We start from the raw sequence: 14,728 nt of genomic DNA, 5'->3' as shown, positions 1-14,728 counted from the left end.
AACAATAGTAGTCAAGTGTATAGCACCGTCTGAGTGCGGCCTGCACCGCATCCTAGGCTCCTCATAGACAGGAGAAGTTAAGCTGCTTTAGTGTTGCAGTGCATAGATGCAGTTTAAACGACGTAAACTCCTTTAATGCTTTAATCATTCAATTCCAGCCAATGTAACACTGGAATCTGACGTGGTGCTGCTCATTGGACTTAAAAACTAATTTATAGATGTCATTTGACATCTAAGAAAAGGAGACTTCATCTCAGTTAGAGCTATCTTATCTACTTTTAAGGATATATATATATATATATATATATATATATATCCCATAATAGATATACTTATTTGTTTGTTTTGTGGATGAACTCAGAAATTAATCATGGTCATCTTTCAGGAGAGGAATCAGGATCTGAATGGAGAGAGATATTTCAGATTTCCCAGTTCATTTATTAGAATGCTATGTGCATTGTTTATTTTAAACGATTAAGACAGTATACACAAGTTTTGATTTGAGCTATGATCTCACCAAGTACCTCAGACTGGATTTACTCTCATGATCACCGAGCCTCAGTCTCCTGCTCCTGGGCTTACAAGCACACACCACCTCATCCAGCTGTTCTTACTTAGTTTTAATGCATAATTTAATAACAATGGCATAGTACAGATCTTAAAGCCTTTAATTAATTTAGTCTATTTAAAACAATTTGTGTGTATACATACAGGCATGTGTTCCCATCTGTGCAGGTACATAAGCGTGTGTGTGTGTGTGTGTGTGTGTGTGTGTGTGTGTGTGTGTGCATTTGAGCATGAACAGGCCAGAGATCAATTTCCAGTATCATACCTGAGGTGTCAGGTTCTGTCACTGGTATCTAAAGCTTGCATATTAGGCTAGGCTGACCAGAGAACCCTGTGAGATCCACTTCCCCAGCACTGGCATTACAAGCATGTGGAATTTTACAGGGGTAGTAGGAATCGAACTCAAAGCTTCATGCTTGCGCGACAAGCACATGACTCACTGTAACTTAAGCAATTACACTTCTAATAATCTCATGATAAAAAGGAGGCATTTCTTTCCTGCTGTCTACACAATTTACAGCATTGCTTTGCTTCTTTTCTGAAGTGACCCTTGGTGTTTTACTGGCCACTTCCTCCAGCCTTCTCAATAGGCTTCCTGCTCAAGCAAGCGGCAGTCTGAGGCAGTCTTTGTGTCCCTCGTGTCCATGGGTAGAGGAGACTGGGACCTGCGACATCTCTTAAAAACTTCTCCTTCAAAAGGACAAACCCGTGTCCTTTTGAATTTTTAGAAATTCCAGGAGAGCAAATTGCTTCATGCTTTTCCCCCCAGAAAACAAAAGGAGAGATTCTCTATTTTTTTTATCAGACTTTTTTTTTCAATCTCATCAGTATCTAAGCATTTGATCTATTCTTGGTTGATTTTAATTAGCTCTTGATTTGAATATCATTTCAAATGTTAAGGTCATCGCTTTTCTTTCTTTAATTAAGGAATCATCATGAGTGCTGAACTACCCATTAATGCTGTGATTTATGAAAAACATCTAGGATCATAGTTTCATTTTCAAAAAATTTCAATGTGGGCTTTCTCTTCGAAAATGCATTTCTGCAAATGCTGGGTTTGTCTCTGTTCTGCCCGAATGAAATAATATGGTAACTGCAATTTGAATTAATTCTAGTAAGCAAGAAAAATGCTACCATCTACTCAAATTAGCAATCCCGACCACTCCACCAACCCTTCCTCCCCACACCTATTGCTGCTTAGCACCTCACTTCTAACTGCACTGTTGACACTTACAGCACTGGGCTCTAGGGATGCAAAAAATCCCACATGATTTCTGAACTCCATCCATCCTTCAGTAATTACATTTGTAGATAATGGAAAAGAAACCATTAACACAGAGTGCTTTTAAATCATAATTAATTGCACATGCAAATGCACTGCTAAATTTGGATGCTCAATTAAACAGCTAATTGCATTGAAAATGAAATTGTGCCCTTAAATTGAGGACCAAGCGCCCTGGCCCACCTGTGTGCATCCTTCTGTCTCAAGAAGAGACCGATTCTGTTTTCAATTCAGTTATAGGCCAGGAAAGAGAACGGGCCTCCACGTGCACAGAGCCAGAACTGGAGCCGATCATAGCTGTCACACACTGGTATCTGTAAACCGTATCATCTGCTTCAAAGCCAGGTCTTCTGAAGAGAGGTACCCTAGGGATCCCAAGACTTTTAGACCTTCAGAATGTTTTTTTTTTTAATGCAGGAAATGCTGTCTTATACCACAACATTATTCAGAAGTGTAGGAGGTGTTTTCCTCTCATCCTTTAGCAGATATTGTCTTGAAGCTCTGATATAAACAGTTGGCAGGTAAGGTGGATCATTGAGAAGAGTAATCAAAATTATCACCACCAAATGCAATATGATACAGCTCTATGGCAAAGATCATAGATTCATATATTGGAACATAGATATTGTGTCTTATTACCTATCTAATAATATGTATATTATTAGAGTAGATGGCGACTCTTTGATTATGCTAAGAAATGTAAGTTACCATCCATTGGAACAGACAACCATGACCCAGGCTATCCAAAGCAGTTAAGTGACTCCATTGTTATACTCTGGCCTCCATCAAAGTCATGATAAGCATTAAGACTACACTTTGTAAGATAAAGGAGCTTAAAATATTTATCACTCCAAAACAAGATTTAAAAATCAGTAGCCATTTTATAAATAAAATTATCAAACCATCTTGAGATCAAAAGTAATTAGGCAGAATAATGTTCTCCCAAAGATAGCCATAGTTTAGTCCCCGAACCTGTGAATAGATTAGCCTACACAGAAAAAAGCTAAGTAAGGTTTCAGATGGATGGAAGCTTGCAAATCAGTCAGCCTTTAAATAGGTCCAGAATTCTATGTGCACGGTGAGCATGGTCCAAGCCTCCTTCCCAGTGCAAGGTGAAGGCAGAGGGGATGTGAGAAGGATAAAGTACTACAGAAGGAAGGCACAGATGGGCATGGCGCTGCCAGCTGTGAGTGGAGAAAGGATGGATAAGCCAAGGAATGTTGGTGATCTCTGCTAGCCAGAAAGGTAAGGATCCTCCCCTAGAGCCAGCAGCAGGAAAGCACACTCCTGTTGACACCTAGATTTTATCCCCAGGACATCGTCATCTTTCTGACCTCAAAATTTGTAAGGAGGAGCCAGAGAGATGGCTCAGTGGGGAAGGTGCTTGCTGCCAAGCCTGGTGACCTCAATTTAATCAGTGGGACTCACATATAATAAGGGGACAGAACTGACCCCCATATGTTGTCCTCTGACCTCCATATGTGTGACTACACACACACACACACACACACACACACACACACTAACATGTAATAAAAATTCTTTGAATGAATAGTAAATTAATAAATTCCTGTTTCTTAACCCACTTAGCTTTTAACCAATCACTGTAGGAAATAGACAACTTAAACCATTTATGTCAAAAAATATTTGCAAATGAATAGCCAACAACTGCTTATAGAATAAAAGTCTCCAAAATGCTCTGACTCTTCAGGGTTGATGCCAGCGCACATGACGTTCATGCGTCATCCCAGCCGACTCTATTCTACACGTTATCTGAGAGTCCACGCACACTTCCTGAACTGCTGCAGAGACGTGCAGGCCCTCACTTTGCAAGAACAACATTTTATTTTCTCCTCTACCTAAATAAGACTTGTCAGGCTGTCTGTGAAGGTCTGTATCATGCTGATAGAAGCTGCTTTGATGAATGGCTAATTCTCTTTTGGTCAACAGGCTTAGTAGAGATGCGTCCATTCTAGTGGATCCACAGTGAATTCCAAAATACCACCAAACTACTTTTAATGTCTTCTGCCCATCCCCCGACATACATAGCTTTGCAATGTAGGACTGTGTAGATTATAGCATATGACTATGTAGATTACAGTTTGCCACCCTCGTGATTGCTGCGGCTAGCCGATGATGCTCTGCATGACAAGAGTGTAGAAATAAATAGTGCTCGCACTAAATCAGGTCCAAATTCGAACTTCAAAGTGGGGTTCCTATCAAATGTGTGTATTGCTTTTACATCATCTTAAAGCTGGAAACTTGTAGGTAGCGGTACCCCCAATGTCTCGAATTGATTTCTCAGTTGCTTTTGGAAAACTCCATTAAAGTTAACTAACACATGGCTTAAAGGTGACGAGTAAGAAGAAAGAGGGCTGACTTGGTTGTGATTGGATTGATTTGCACCTTGGAATTAACCAGTGCGTGCACCAGGCATCCATGGATGTAGCAAATCTTGAATGTGAATGCAGTTTCATTGACTTCCAAACATTGAGAACTTCATATTTTTAATAAATTAAAAATCAGTATTCTGACCAGAGAAGCACCAGCGTTTTATAATCCCTCTGGTGGGGCACTTGTGTGCCAGCTTAGTCAGTGTTGTCCTTATTTGTCACCCTTTCCATTACCATAACATCCCTGCTGCTGCCAAGTCTGAGTGTCATTGAGCATGAACAAATGGTTCAGCAGCACGGGGCCAAGGAACGCTTTCTTCGTCACAGCAAATATTCATCACTGAGAGAAATAATAATTTTAAAATTATCATATGCTTTTGACAAAGTGAGAGACAAGAAGTCAAGAAAAAAATACTTCCAAGCAACTAAGGAAGCAATTATGATTTGTTACTGAGATAGATTGCAATATCTTAGAGACTCCAACCAAAAACAATGTGAATATAAAAGAAGAGATGAGTACTGTGGAGATGAGAGGGGAGCTTGGCCAATGCTTCCATCCCTCCCTTGATGTCACTTTGAGGAAAGCCAGCTGCATTCCTATGAGGTCACTCAGGTACCCCCATGGAGAGGATTTGGAGCTTTCCAGACAGTAGCTGGCAGAGACCTGAAGGGGCTCACTAGCTAGGTGGGCAATCACCTCAATGACAAAGCCTCAGATTCCAGTCAAAGATTCACATGGACGCTGATGAGTGGACCCCAGGTGAGACCAGGAGCTGGAGTCACAGACCTCTGAGAGGGACCTGTGAGATCCTTGATGTTCAGAAACTGTCTAATGAGATTTATTGGAATCAATTTTGAGGCACCTTTTTACTCACTAATAAATATCTATTGTCTAAAACAATGTACCGAAAGACATAAAAGACAGCAAGTTGAAAACTGGAAATACCAGCCCATACCCCAATTATTGTAACTATTTTGCATACTCATCAAACGCATGTTAGGTAACAAGAATACTCTTTCAGATTTCTTTGCCATGGAGTGTATTGTGTTGGGGATCCCCAAGACCACCTCTGTTTAAATGCTTGGCCAAGATAGCTCATGTAACTCGGAGAAGCTGCCATGGTCTGGGCTAGAGTCACTGCAGTGAAAAGATCTGAACTGAAGTCTGCAAAGCTAGGAGTACAAGGGGTCCAGAAGAAGCAAGGAACAGGAATGTGCTTTCTGCTGTGCTCCCTCAGTTGTCTTGCCCAGGTGACACTTAGTCATCCCAGGTATGACCCACAGTGTAGCATAATGTCCGCTAAGTCTTGGAACCCTGGGTAGAGTACCTCTGCTGCCATAGTGCTACGTAGTGACGTAGTCCCCACCTCCCCTAGAAATCATATCAATACAATAGAGAAGCCCAGGTCTCTGCCATCAGCCTCATTAACATGAGCATTTTAGCACACAAAGTCTCCAGATATAAAAATACAATGCTGTTAATTAGGTAAGTTGCAAGGACCATGAAAGCCCAGCTTTACATTTATTGTCCGGCCTGGTTCTATATAGATTTATAGGTCTACCACTGAGCTATTTATGGGTGAAACATCCTGCCTCAGTTTCTTCTCTTGTTGCCATGATAAAGCATGGACAAAAGCTATTTAAGAGAGAAAAGGTTTAGTTTTGATCATAGTTCAAGTCACAATTATTGTGGCGGGGAAGTCAAAATATCCTGAGTAGGAATCATCTTGACAAACCATATTGAAAATTGCAAAACAGAAAGGGCTGAGCATATGCCTGCTAGCGTTCAGCAAGCTTTCTCCATCTTATATAGCATAGGGTCCCCTGCCCAGAAAACGGTCTCACCTGTAACTAATGTGGATCTTCCCATATCAGCATAATCACGATGTTTCCTCCTAAGTGTACCCAGATGCTCCTCTTCCAAGTGATTCTAAATTTTTGTGGAGCTGGCAAGCAATGTTAACCTCTACCCATCCTCATCACTCAATCAACCAGACCCTTCATTTTGATGTTGATATATTGGAATTTAATCATGTACATACCATTTCTAGATGGTGTCGATTTTCAATAGAAGTTTTCTGCAAATGATTCTAGCTTCCTCCCTGGACTCAGTGGGAAAATTCCTGGTGTTTTTAATGGGTTCGAGGATTTGTTTCAGTGGTCTAGCAAACAAGAGGGTGTATTTTAATGAGAAAGCTAGAAGCATCAGAACCAAATCTTGGCATTTGTGTTTCTTTGTCTCTCCGGATTACTTGTGAAACTTTGTGTCCTGTTTTAGAGTCCTCATTGGTAAAATGTAAAGAAAAATGTAACAATGTTTTTATACACATTACCAACTCAGAGGATTACACATGGTTGGAACTCTTAAATCAACATGAAATGAAAGAATACACATTTCTGGTTCAGGTCAGACGAAAATCATGAGTGAATTAACATTCATTGAAGGTAAAGACGTGTCGCAGAGTTCTATACCAAACACTGGTGGATCACTAAAGGGAATACTGCCTAAGAACATGGAGAAGTGAGGGGGAAACCCGTAGGGCTGTCTGAATGTGTCCTCTGTGATCTTATGACAATAGGAAGTAGGAGAGAGAGATTTGAGGTGAGGAGGCAGGAGAGGTCTCATTTCACTGCAAAACTATTAGGCTGGATTTTAGCTTGGGAGCTAGCATGGCAAACAGAAATCAGCCATTCTGACTATACTCAGTCCCACATGACAAATTTTAGCTCTTGGGTTTTAGAAAATACACAGTACTCCTCACAGAAAGGGGGTGTGCCCATCCCCCCTTTAAGCTGACATTGTTCATATGAATTCATTGTTTACATCGGCACCTACACTTCCTATTTGCATCCCGTACCTGACATTTCATTTCCGTCTTGACTCTTTTCAACATTTATTCCATTTCCTCAAACCTGTATGTGTCTGCTGTATGTCTCTTCAAATAAACTCTCACCTCTTCAGCATCTAAGGCTTTCCTTGCTCTGCTAACAAACCCACGATTCTCGATTCTCGTGGGCAAACACGAATTTTAATTTACAGCAAACTACAGGTGATCATAATTGTATCTTGCAGCAATCAACTGTAGATTTGAAATTAATTCCTCTGCCTGTGCTGGGTCACCTTTAGGTCTTATTAAGGTGAGGAAATAGCTTGAAGCAAGAGGCCCAACATTTCCCTGCATAAAACATGTTTTTTTGGGCTGAAGGGATTGACTCGCTTTGAATTTCCTGAGGTTCTTTACACCGTGCCTTTCAGCCTGTGCTCTTACCTTTTCATCAGAGACATAAAGAATTCAGGGTTATCCCCATAGGTCAGGCCTTCATTTGGATGTGCCAAGAGCTGAAGCAGAAGATGATAGATGCAGTTCAAATCCAGCGCTGATGAACATCCCCAGCAGCCACGGGGTTCCCAGGTCTGAGAGGCAGACAGCTGGCTTCCCTGAGCAGAGTCTACACTGTTACATATCTGAGGTTTGCCTGCTATCACTTGTTCCCACCAGGGTCTCATTATTTGGGGGGTAGAAATTTAGAGTTTGGTTAAGAAGTAAATAAAACAATAGTAGTGCTTTTGCATAGATGGGAAATCCTCAGAGCAGGGAAGATTCTTCAGATGACTTAGCATAAAAGTTACCAGCATGTCTGTTGCAAGGATATGGTCAATCTGGGTTTTCAGTGTTAGATGAAGATTCTTATTCAAATGTTCCACGCTAGGCGATCCATTAGGGGTTGCGGTAGTCCGGCTGTCCTACCTGACACACCTAACATCATCAGAGAAATAAGAAAGGGTAGAGTGATTACAGTTTGTTTTCAAGCATGGTAAGAAGCAGAGTAAGGAGATTCTGTTCTACTGCTTAGCTCATCATAGTAATGTATAGCCTGACAAACCAGATAGGGAATCATGGCCACAGGAAAGCTCTAGATGCTTTGAGAAGAAAAAGCACAATTGAGCGACAAGGTGAGAGGACTTGGCTGCTGTGAGCTTACTCAGGTTCGTTTAGGTAGGACTTGTTCATAACTGTCACAGGAAATAATTTTTGAAAAAGCCTCATTTCCTCTGAAAACAGTCCTGGCTTGGATGATAAATTACATGCTGAACTGGACTGGTTCAAAGCCCGTGCATCCACCCTTGAAATATTGCAGCATCAGAAGGTTCTGAAGAAGACAAGGGCATGCTCTAGATGTCTCCTGAGTGGCACAAGAGAGCAGGTCAGAAGGAGGAAGACTGGCAGGTTGCATAAACGAAGGGGGTCTGACTCCAAGACAGCTCAACGAAAAGAGCAGCCTGCCACTGGAGATTTCAGAGTGCAAGCCTCCCAATGTTGCCAAAGTAGTATGATGTCAACAGAAAGATGATACAGTGCCAGGTCCTACGCTGGCCACCCACACTTTAAAACTACTCGAAAGATAAATGGAAGAATGAAGTAATGACGATGGTATACACCATGGATTAATCTGCGAAGTGAAAGCAAGAGACACAGTGGTTTATTGATTTCAGGTGCTGTGGGAACTGTAAGCCAACCCGAAGAGGTTAGCAGCAGGCTCAAGACTTCTGTCACTTGGAACCTGAAAATAGCAGAGATGATATCAAGACATAGGAATGTTGCAAAGTTATGTGTTTCTCAAAGAGACTGGAGTCATATTTATGTAGAACACACATTTTTCAAGGGAGTACAGGAAATCCTGAGAAGACAGGCCTACCATGCCATGAGTAGTTGAAAAATCCACAAAGCAGAGGTGGTAAAACCCATAATCTCAAGGGATGTCTACCATAGGGTTGATGGAGTAGTCTATCAAAAGTATACTGCGCTTGCTTCTCAGGCTATGCCATCCAGGGTCAATGCCAAAGCTTAAACAAGTCTCAGACTCAGGTTCAAGCTCTCATGCAGGTTCCCAGCTGTGCCCTGGCTCCCAGGAAGGGACAGAGAGTATAAGATAGGAGATATTGATGTAGACATTGGCTACTCTCTGCAGGGAGCTGGTGTCCTTCTGTACTGTTTGCGCAAATAATTCTGATGTAGGAGAGGGTTTCTTAAGAAAACAAAAAGCCAGAAATGAGGGCAGGAAGGAACCTATTCTAAAACGGTTCTTAAACGTCTGGGAATATGCTTAGCATAAAAAGATTATTGAATTAGAATTATAGAGAAGCATTATCTTTTAACCGTCCTTTTGGCAATAGTAAAGGGAGAGAGGCACTTTCATAATAGAGATAGTAGGAAATAAATTGTGACAGTCTCAATGGAGAATGGCTTGGCAATGTAAATGAATATATAAAACATGCGTTCTTTTTGACCTAGAAGTTTCTACTGTCAGAAGAATAGCTTGCTGGCATTCTTGCATATATATGGATAACATCATATGAACGTGTGTACTGAAGCACTGTATTTAAAATTCAAAATATTAAGATAACCTAAATATATTTAGAAGAGTTTGGACAAGTGATATATGCAATGTTGAGTATTAACTAAGTATCAAGGATTGTAAGGGTTTGCTTCTATTGACCAGTCAGTATTCTTGTAAAACAATTTATCAGGTAGAAACGAATGCTATCTTCTTTTAACACACACAAAAAAGGGAGGGCACATATCTAAATGCTTTGCAAATGATTTGGTACCAAAGGGTAAATGTGGGGTTGATGGTTCTCAGAATCTAATCTACACATTATGTATAGACAGCTTGTTTTATTTCAAGTGTAAAGTCTTTTATTATTGCCCCCCCAACCACTAATGTAGATGTGTGTGTGTTAGTGTGTGTGTGTGTGTGTGTGTGTGTGTGTGTGTGTGTGTGCACGTGCGCGCTAGTATAGAATGGCCTCATGATAGAGTCTTAAGTGAAAATAGACCAGTATTAAATATAAATGTCCTTATATGAAAAAATACACACCTAAGTTCAGTACAAAGACTGGAGAACTACAGAAATGTAGGAGATATCTGTGAAAAGACATTGCATAACTGAATCACAGCGGTCAGAGGCAAGGTCCCACTTAAATGATTCTTTTCATGATTTGCCCAGACACTCATGTTTTTGGGGTGTCAGGTGGGAGTACTTTCTGGGTAGCTGGGGCACTGGTAGGACATAAGGCATGGCAGGCAGGAACGAGACACTTAGAACATTATCCTAGTTTTGAGCTGTCTCTCCTGGTCCAACCCTGCAGCCCGTTGCACAAACTCCCACCACCAGAGACTGAGACACTCCATGTGCCTTTCATTCCGTGATGATGGATGTGTCCTTAACAATGACACCCAATCTTCCCACAAATTCATTCTGTTTGATGTTTCGTCTCATCTATGCAAGGAAGTTAATAAAATACTGTGGGCTCTTTTGAACCTCCCAATAGTTTAGGCGCCTTAATTGATTGCCGTTTTAAAGGGAAAAGACAATAAAAGCAAAAAGGTAATAGAAGAAAATGAAGGTGCAGTTTGACACAGCTTCTCCGAGGAAGACTCTGGAGGCTATAAACAGGAAGACCCGGACTTAAAGAATAGACCGATTCAGCATGAGGCATTGCTAAAACATTTTTGTTATTGTAATTAAAAAAAATAGTGGAAAGAGGGCTGAAGAGATGGCTCGAGAGTTAAAAATATTTGCTGTTCTTCCAGTATACTTAAGTTAGGTTCCCAGCTCTCACATTTAGTGTCTCACAACTGCTTGTAACTCCAGTTCCAGGGGATCTGATACCCTCTTCTGGCCTCAGTAGACACTGTGCGCTAGTGGTGTGTACATACACACAGACAAACACATATACTTTTAAATTGAAATAAATCTTTTCGGTTAATGAAATAATATCTACACTCTTAAAATGTATCTATAGTATTCCTAATTGTATGCATATATGTTCGTCATATCTCCTAAGGTTACCCATCTCTTATAGCGGAAACTGTGTACCAACTTCTATGAATTAGCTCACCATCGCCATACTTGATAGAATAAATTTAAGGGAAAGATGGCTAACTTGGCTCCGTGTCAGAGGACTGCAGCACATAACAACAGAGACAGCATAATGTAGGGGCTCAGCCAAGGGTTGTAGTGGCATTTAGCAAACCCTGTGTGTCCCAGAAGCAGAGAGGCTATGTCGCATTGAGCACATGTGTGTACATACATGTACCATAACAAACACATAGAGTTTGCAGGAAGATGTTCTCTCCTTTCATCAAATGGGTTTTAAATGGCTATTCCTGATTGTCAGCTCGACTATATATGGAATGAACTACAATCCAAAATTGAAAGCTTCACCTATGATCCAGATCTTGAAGTTGGGAGATACAAGTTTCTGACCTGGAATTTGGCATGGAGGTCTTGAGGCATAGTGTCTATGAATCCCAGGAGGCTTAGGCAAGGAGATCTCTGAGTTCAGGGTCAGCCTGGAACAAAACAAGCCCCAGACCCAGGCATGGCAGTATACACCTTTGATCTGGGCCTCACCTTCTGCTGGAGACCTACACAAGGACATTGGAAGGAGGAAGAGTCACTCTTGTTGCCTGCTTGCATCCACATACCAGCACATATGTTGGAGTCTACTTGCCTTGTGGGACTGAGCAACTACTAGATCCTTGGGCTTCCCATTCTTGGCTGACCATTGTTGAGGAGTTGGACTGCAGACTGTAAGTCATCATAACAAATTTCCTTACTATATAGAGACTCCCATCAGTTCTGACTCTAGAGAACCCTAACTAACACAGGTTCCCAGGATCAACCCAAGGTTATCGGGCTTGTCAGCAAGTATCGTCACCTTTGAGCCATCCTGCCAGCTCTGGTATATGTTTTTATTACAATGCTTTTGTTATCATCTGGTTTTTCTTTTAGAAGGATGGGGAAATGAATACAGGCTCTGTGCACATTCAGGTAAGTAATCTGCCATGAAACTACCACCCTACCACTTATTAAAGATAAGTGGAGGAGAGTCTTTCTATAAATGGTCCAGGCTGGTCTTGAACTCACATTCTTCTTGCCTCTACCCTCAGTAACGAGAGTTACAGGGAAGCCATGGTCAGCTTCATTACTGCATCATCCTTAACATTGTTTTTCTTTTTGACTTAAGATTCTAGAAGATAATTACACCCATAAAAATTACCTGAGCGACTATTCTTCTATGCTTTACTAATAGAAACACCTAACTATTGTTCTAGGGGACATAAGAAAATAATTATTACATGTAAGGGCCTTAGGGAGAGTGCTTTGATCTTATACTCTGTCTGAAAGGTATATTCTTGGCATTCTTCAGCTATAGGAAAGACAGGGAAGTCATGATAGATATATTCTAATCAACTCAGCTTGGTACAGAAGAGAGAGCATGGAGCACAATTAACAGAACTTAGTGCCAGAGTAGCTTAACTAGTCACCTTCTGAGCCCTAATCAACAGCACAAGAAGGATATCCAAAGTCCCAGGCTTTGATATTCTGACCTGAGCACATCTGAAGTGGAAGGAAGTAGCCAAGGGTCATTGTCGAGTTCCTCATTTCCACAGTACTGTGGATCTGACAATTGAAAGTTGCCAGGATCAATACCAAACAACTTTAACCCATTTCTGCCCCTTTTACTTTAGCCACTTGTGTTTACCATCATGGCGTTTGCTATCTGAGGAGCATGGGTACCATTACTTATGGAATGGCTCAATTTAAAATTTGATAACTTCCTTAATTTTGAATGTAGACATTCACCACTATCAGTTTTTCTCTTAGGGACGCTTGTAGTGTTATCTCATGAATTTTGAAATTTTGTAATTTCAGTTTTCTTTGCTTAAAATATATTTCTTCCTCCTCCTCCTCCCCCTCCTCCTCCTCTTCTTCTTTTTCTTCTTCTTCTTCTTTCTTTTTTTTTTTCTTAGTCAGTTACTCACCAAATAGTCCTGGCTATCCTAGAACTCACTATGAAGCCCTGGCTGGTGTTGAACTCACAGAGATCCACTTGCCTTTCCTCCCAACTATTCATATTATAAGCGACTCTGATTTCTCCTGTGGTATACTCTTAGGCTCACTGGTTGCTGCAGTGTGCATTTCCAGCCTACTGAGAATCACATTCCTTTCACACTGATTTCTAAGTTCATTGCACATTTGTCTTAAAAGAACACTTGGGGTGATTCCAGTCTACTCTGCTAAAAAATGCCTGAGGGCTTCCTATGAGCATGGTCCTGTAGAAGGAGTCCTGTGTATGTCATGGGTAATGTACATTTCTCTTTCAGACAAAATGTCCTTTGCATGTCAGCTTGGGTTTGGTATTTCTCAGGTCTTTAGTTTGCTCATGCGTGTACACCCCATCAATTATTGAATGTGAGATAGTCCAATAGTCTATTAGTATCATGCTAGTGTCTTTTTATCCTTTATGTCTTATCAATGTTGCCTCATCAAGTTAGGTGTTGGTGGGTACACACGCATTTATATCTGTTACCTCTTCTTGACGTAGGTTCTCTATATAATATTGCTTCAATCTTGTGATGGTTCTTTTCACATTAAAAAAATACGTCTATGGGGGTTTTTGTTGCATGTAAAACTGTGTGCCATGTGCACTAAAAAGGGTGTCTGTCCCCTTGGAGCTAGAGTTACTGATAATCGTAAGACACTATGTGGGTTCTAGGACTCAAGCCTGGTACCATAGAAGGGCACCCGAGTCTCTTAATCACCAAGCCATCTCTTTAATCCCTGTTCTGTTTTTTTTGTTTGTTTGTTTGTTTGTTTTTTTGTTTTTTTTTCTGTTTTGAGGTAGATACTGTTTGTATCATTTAAGCTGACCCTGAATTTACAATCCTCCTACTTCCTGCTTGGGATTATGTACTTTCACATACACTCAAGGCTCTGTGTGAGTTTTTGCTTTTGTTCTTTATTTTTAATGTTATAATTTAATCACATTTCTCCCTTCTCTTTCTTCTCTCTCTTTCCATATTCATGGTCTCTTTTATCATTAATTATTATTAGCACTCCTATATAGGAGTGCTAATAATATATAGAATATGATAATAAGAATACACACACACACCTACACAAACATCACATTTATGTTTCTAAATACAACCTATTGAGTCAGTATAATATTACTATTTATATTCTATTAGGGCTTACCATTAGGCACTGGACAACCAATTTTCATGCCCTTCCCTCTGGAGGACCACCTCTCCTTCTTTTAGCTTTCCTTAGTTGACTCTAGATTTTTTTGTAAGGTTAAGGCCTCCTGGACTCTTTCCCACTTGTGATAGTTTTTGTTGTGAATTTTACTTGTGTGTGTGTATGTGTGTCTGTGTGTGCTGTTTGAGTGTTCGCACATGTGTGTGTAGGTGCATGAACCTTAGTTCAGGAAAGCTAGACAGGGATGTCAGATCCCTCAAGGTTGGAGTTACAGGTATGTGGGGAATATGAGATTTGTTCTATGGGTGCTGGACTCTGACCTCAGATTCCATGATCAGACAGAAAGTGGTCTTAACATCTAAGGCATCTTTCTAGCCCCTGAAGTTTACTTTCTTAGTACAATAATGTTCTTTGGTTTCTTTTTTGCACAGAA

At 40.7% G+C, this 14,728-nt stretch overlaps 1 long non-coding RNA gene across 1 annotated transcript in view; it reads right to left on the bottom strand.

Moving 5' to 3' along the window:
• The window catches only part of LOC116886433, a 42,544-nt gene extending 34,966 nt beyond the window's left edge, over positions 1–7,578 (bottom strand). Inside the window, exons 1-2 of the long non-coding RNA XR_004386105.1 lie at positions 7,512–7,578; positions 6,285–6,404 (exon numbers count right to left, since the gene is read on the bottom strand). This is a non-coding gene — a long non-coding RNA (uncharacterized LOC116886433). The remainder of the gene's footprint in view (positions 1–6,284; positions 6,405–7,511) is intronic.
• Between the last annotated feature and the right edge of the window lie 7,150 nt (positions 7,579–14,728).

The sequence above is a fragment of the Rattus rattus genome, chromosome 17 (genome assembly GCF_011064425.1).
Source record: "Rattus rattus isolate New Zealand chromosome 17, Rrattus_CSIRO_v1, whole genome shotgun sequence".
NCBI lineage: Eukaryota > Metazoa > Chordata > Mammalia > Rodentia > Muridae > Rattus > Rattus rattus.
The sequence above is the reverse complement of the archived record's forward strand: the minus strand, read 5'-3'. Positions and strand labels throughout refer to the sequence as shown.